Genomic DNA, 5,814 nt, shown 5'->3' with positions numbered 1-5,814 from the left:
ATATAAAGGCATTCGCTACATGCCAAGATACGATCGAATAAATAAAAGGTATCCAGATGAAAATTAGACGATGTGCAGGATCCCGGTCGAATTAATTGTTGAACGCCGAGAACTAATTGCAGCGCGCGGGTTGGTTGTCGAAAAAACAACGAAAATTAGGTGCGAAGTGTATGCGACGAATGTTGACGTGCGAATTGTCCGTAAGTAATTGTCCAATTCCTTTTTGTTAGGTTAATGGTGTATGTTGTCGCTTAAGTCATTTACATAAAATGTTTAATCAATAAATATCTTAATTTAAAAATTCTTTTCTTATTTATTTTTTCAAATAGAATTCAATTTCTTTACATAAACAAGTAACATAAATTATTTGATTAGAAATAACTTAATACGGATAAAGTAAAAAAAAGCAAGGTGGACCATATTCACTAAGTCACTATAAAAAAAACAAACCAACAAATGTATTAAGAAGAAAAAGTGAAAATGGAAAAAATCTTATATTGGAATACAGATGATTACATTACAGCAACTTATGAGCTATTTAAGCTTTTCAATCGTTTGTGTTTCAATCTGACTTTTTCGATTTCTACTTCCATTTCTTTCTCCAACCGTAATTTCTGCAATTGAAAATTGCTTTCCTCTCTCTCTGTTTCAAATTCCAATTTTTTCGTTACTAGTTCCAATTTCTTATTTTGGATTTGGAAAAGTAATGAAAATGGATTTGAGCTGCTATGAGATCTTTTCATATTTCTTCTTGGTGTAGATGTGGATGCAAAATTAGCGGACGGACTAACTACTTCATCTGCAGACGGATACATAATAACGGACGGACTGGGTAACGGACTCGAAGAACTTGTGTCGGGGTCTATCTCTGGGGTAATATATTCTATATAAGTATGTATTGTCCAACGCTAACACCAACTCTGTTGATTGATAAATCGCTGGTGGCTGAACACTTATGCGACGTTCAAATATCACGTAAAGCTCTTCATAAAAAGGACATATTCTTTTAATGTATTCTTCCACACTATGAGGATCACCACTTTCAAGTAAGCCTGCACCAGTCTGGCCTTTCCATTTGAGCGCAGATAAAAAAGGCGTTTTCAAATGCCTCATTTTAGTCCTCATTTTTCATTAAATTTGGACCTTTTTCGCCAATTTTGTTGTAAAATCTTTGGGCTGTTGGTTTCTAAAAGCATATCGTAAAATGTAAACTGATGAAATGACAAAAAATATATCAATATTACCTCAAAATGGTCCGGATTCTCTTTTATTGCGTCCACTATATTTATCAAAAGGTCTTTCGTTTGGCTTTCAGACCAACGAAATGTGCCGTTTGGCCTTAATCTTTTTTTCTATTTAATAATCAATTGAATATTAATAATACAAGCCAATAATTAATTGTTATCAATTTACTTACCGCTTCCATTTCTTTTAAAACACCAAATAGACGCTTCCAGCTGATTGCGAATTGTAGGCAAGGCATGCTTTTATGAATGAATCGAATATGCTTTTTGAAAGTACGTTTGCGTTCATGAATGAAAATTTTGTTGTTGGGTAATTTACTATAAATTTTGACGTCGGCAATTTGGCTGCCATATTGGTTTCTGATGCTTTTTCAAACGATTGTTGGTTTTGTAGAACAATATTTGTAGTTTTTGCGGGTGACATATCCACATGTGAACGCATGTAAGTATGTATGTTGTGTATGCATTGTTTGTGTGGGAATGTCATACGCACATATTTACATGTGTACTCATATTGTAAGTATCTACATACATAAGTATGTATGTATGATGATTTCTAAGACTATTGTTGTTTTTCCAGAAGAATGTTTGTATTTTTTGATTTGCATGCGTACGCATATACATATTATTTTTGTGAGAATGTCATACGTAGCGCCCTGAGTGATTTACATATATTATTATTGTAATATATTATGTTTTTAGGATATTACGATAATATATCATATATATAGCATATATCGGGTGATTTTTTAAGAGCTTGATAACTTTTTTTTAAAAAAAAACGCATAAAATTTGCAAAATCTCATCGGTTCTTTATTTGAAACGTTAGATTGGTTCATGACATTTACTTTTTGAAGATAATTTCATTTAAATGTTGACTCATGTGGTTTCAACAAGATGGCGCTACATGCCACACAGCTCGCGATTCTATGGCCATTTTGAAGGAAAACTTCGGAGAACAATTCATCTCAAGAAATGGACCCGTAAGTTGGCCACCAAGATCATGCGATTTAACGCCTTTAGACTATTTTTGTGGGGCTACGTCAAGTCTAAAGTCTACAGAAATAAGCCAGCAACTATTCCAGCTTTGGAAGACAACATTTCCGAAGAAATTCGGGCCATTCCGGCCGAAATGCTCGAAAAGTTGCCCAAAATTGGACTTTCCGAATGGACCACCTAAGACGCAGCCGCGGTCAACATTTAAATGAAATTATCTTCAAAAAGTAAATGTCATGAACCAATCTAACGTTTCAAATAAAGAACCGATGAGATTTTGCAAATTTTATGCGTTTTTTTTTTAAAAAAAGTTATCAAGCTCTTAAAAAATCACCCGATATAAGTAGATACATGTATATGAAACTATATTATATTATCAAAGATAAGAAATATTTGAAAAGTAGCTTTTATTTGCACGTTACAATTTTGTTTTGAAAATTGCTTAATTTAATAATAATGTTATCAATTTTGCATGAATTCACAAAAATTCGCAAAATGATATTCATATCAGTTGATTTGATTGCAGTAAACGTAAAAAATATAAGCAAAAGAGCAACATACGTCTGTAATAGCAATGTATACTTCTGAGCATAATTTTCATTCAATGCTCAGCTCTGTTTACTCATTTCTGTTAAAATTTCTCCTTCTGAGCCAAAAGTGGTGAAATCCACTAATAGGATTTTGTAGCTCATCATTCTGCATATGAAGTATATAGGAGTTTAGTATACGCCTGTCTTTCTGAAGTACATAAGGTGCATCGGCGGTTTTTGCGATCCGGGAAATTATTCAACAATGAAGTTCCATTAAGTTATTAAGTTGTGCGGAATCAAATTTCTGGTGCCGAAACGTTCAGAATGTTGGAAAAAATCTTCGGCGAAAATAAAGTGCTTTTGATTGGTACAAATAATTCAATTTTTAATTTAGAACGCGTTGACGATTCACACCCGGGACGGCCATCAACTGATGATCAGCACGTCAACAAAGTAAAGGAATTGGTGCTTGATAATCGACGATTAACAGACAGAGATCTTAACGGCGTCTTTGGAATATCGGAAGGATTAGTTAAAACTACTATGAAGGATCATTTGGGTCTCAGAAAAGTGAAAGCACGATTAGTTCCAAAATTACTAAAGTTTTTCGAAATCAGTGTCGCATTAACGTCTGTGAAACAATGCTTTTCGACTACCAGGATGTCATCAAATGTGTTATTACTGGCGATGAATCTTGGATCTATGCTTCGACCCAGGAACAGACCATTATGGGCCGAGAACTTATGGTTTTTTCGCAATTTTCCATCAATTTTTCGCAATTTTTTTTAGATTTTTGTGCAAGCGTTTTCCACTTAATTTAATTTAATTGTGCAATTGCTCTTTTTTGGCGTATTTTTCGATTTGGGAATCGACATTTTTCGTTTTCGCGAATTGATTACCAATATTTTTCATTATTCTATAGCTACAGTGCTATATGTCTATAGCTTAGTATAATGTGCTATATGTTTTGTGAGAAGAACTTAAATTGCTGACGCATTTGCCAAATACAATTAAACCTTAAAAAGGTTTTCTTTAGTGTTGGTTGGAAAAGACCATTTTTAATTTGACCAAAAGCTAATAGATCGAAAAATGTTTCTTCACCCAATCTATTTTGATTTATGAAATTCTGGATTCGCTAATATAACATTGTGCGGAATTTTCCAGCCATTAAAATTGATGTTATGGTCTGGATGATTAGCCGAAACACACCGCATTATCCATAAAAGTCGTATTTATTCACCCGCGACTTAACAACCGCGCTTAATTTTACCACTAAATACGTATGTATTAGCATTTTCAATTCTTATTACGTTTAACGTTTTGCGTTGGCATCGAATCCGTCTTCGTCATAAAGTTGACTTGAGAGCTTGAATCCAATATATAACTACTGTCGTCAACATAACCCAAACTGGCACATATGTACGTGCTGTATGCATAGCAAATATGGTCGATTGTTGCAGATGATGTGCAGCGAGGAAGGAAACCTGATACTGATGCAACAACGTGTGAAGGGATCGTTTGCATACGCGACATTGATCTCTGCAATTGCATACACTGAACTTCTGTTGTATCAGAAGCGTTTTTGACGTTTTAATGACTTCAAGTCCATCAACTCCTTAATTGGAGACAAATTGGCTTGAAAAGGCTTTGGCTTGCTTATTTTTAATGTTTGAATTTAAATTCACAAAAGAATAACAATTTGATGTAGCTATGGAGGATGGAGTCATGTGTAGAAGTTCACGCAAGTGAGGAAAGTTCTCTGATCGCCATTCACTTGGGAGTGGCCAGAAACGATTCTTTTACACATGGCTCAAGCAGCTCACAACTTCCGGTCTTTGACCAAGTATCCTCTGGGTAGCCTAAGAACATCCGTTCGAAGGCGAGCTAATGTGAGAAGGCGAAACATCCCTGTAGCTTAGGGTTGTGCGCTGGGTTTGGGACCCGCCACGTAAAAAACACCCCCAATGAAAAGAAAGCGACAGCCTCGGAAGAGAAACCCCCTTTTGATGACGACCATGGCAAACGAAATAAGGACTACGAAATAAGGGCATGCACCTGGAATGTCCGGACCCTTAATTGGGAAGGTGCCGCTGCCCAGCTGGTTGATGTCCTCGCGAAAATAAAGGCTGACATCACCGCCGTCCAAGAAATGCGATGGACGGGACAAGGACAGAGAAGAGTAGGTCCTTGTGACATTTACTACAGTGGCCATATAAAGGAGCGCAAGTTTGGTGTTGGATTCGTGGTGGGAGAGAGACTCCGTCGCCGAGTACTATCATTCACTCCGGTGAATGAACGTCTCAGCCACAATCCGCATCAAAGCGAGGTTCTTCAACATATCGCTGATTTGCGCCCACGCCCCGACGGAAGAGAAGGACGATGTGACCAAAGATGCCTCCTATGAGCGCTTGGAGCGCACTTATGAGAGCTGCCCCCGCCACGATGTCAAAATCGTGCTTGGCGACTTTAACGCCAGGGTGGGCAAAGAAGGTATATTTGGCACTACGGTCGGTAAATTCAGCCTCCACGACGAAACATCCCCAAATGGGTTGAGGCTGATCGACTTCGCCGGGGCCCGAAATATGGTTATCTGTGGTACTAGATTCCAGCACAAGAAGATACATCAAGCTACCTGGCAGTCTCCGGATCGAAAAGCCACCAACCAGATCGATCATGTTGTGATAGACGGAAGACACGTCTCCAGTGTTCTAGACACTATCTTGTTGCAGCCAAGATACGCAATCGCCTCTGTGCAGCAAAAAACGCACGTCAACAAACACAAGGAAGGTTCGACGTCGAGAAGCTGCAATCACAACAGACAGCCGAACGATTTTCTACTCGGCTTGCACTCCTGCTCTCTGAGAGCACTCGTCAACAACTCGGTATAAGGGAACTGTGGGACGGCATTTCAAATTCCTTACGTACAGCTGCAACCGAAACCATTGGTTTTCGGAAAGTGCAAAAGAACAGCTGGTACGACGAGGGAGTGCCGTGTCGCAGCGGAGAAAACAGGCTGCCTACCTCGCAACGTTACGATCGACCAC

At 37.8% G+C, this 5,814-nt stretch overlaps 1 pseudogene; it reads right to left on the bottom strand.

Moving 5' to 3' along the window:
• Positions 1–648: 648 nt before the first annotated feature.
• Positions 649–1,426, bottom strand: LOC120780279 (annotated as a pseudogene).
• Between the last annotated feature and the right edge of the window lie 4,388 nt (positions 1,427–5,814).

The sequence above is a fragment of the Bactrocera tryoni genome, unplaced genomic scaffold, assembly GCF_016617805.1.
Source record: "Bactrocera tryoni isolate S06 unplaced genomic scaffold, CSIRO_BtryS06_freeze2 scaffold_25, whole genome shotgun sequence".
Taxonomy (NCBI): Eukaryota; Metazoa; Arthropoda; class Insecta; order Diptera; family Tephritidae; genus Bactrocera; species Bactrocera tryoni.
The sequence above is the reverse complement of the archived record's forward strand: the minus strand, read 5'-3'. Positions and strand labels throughout refer to the sequence as shown.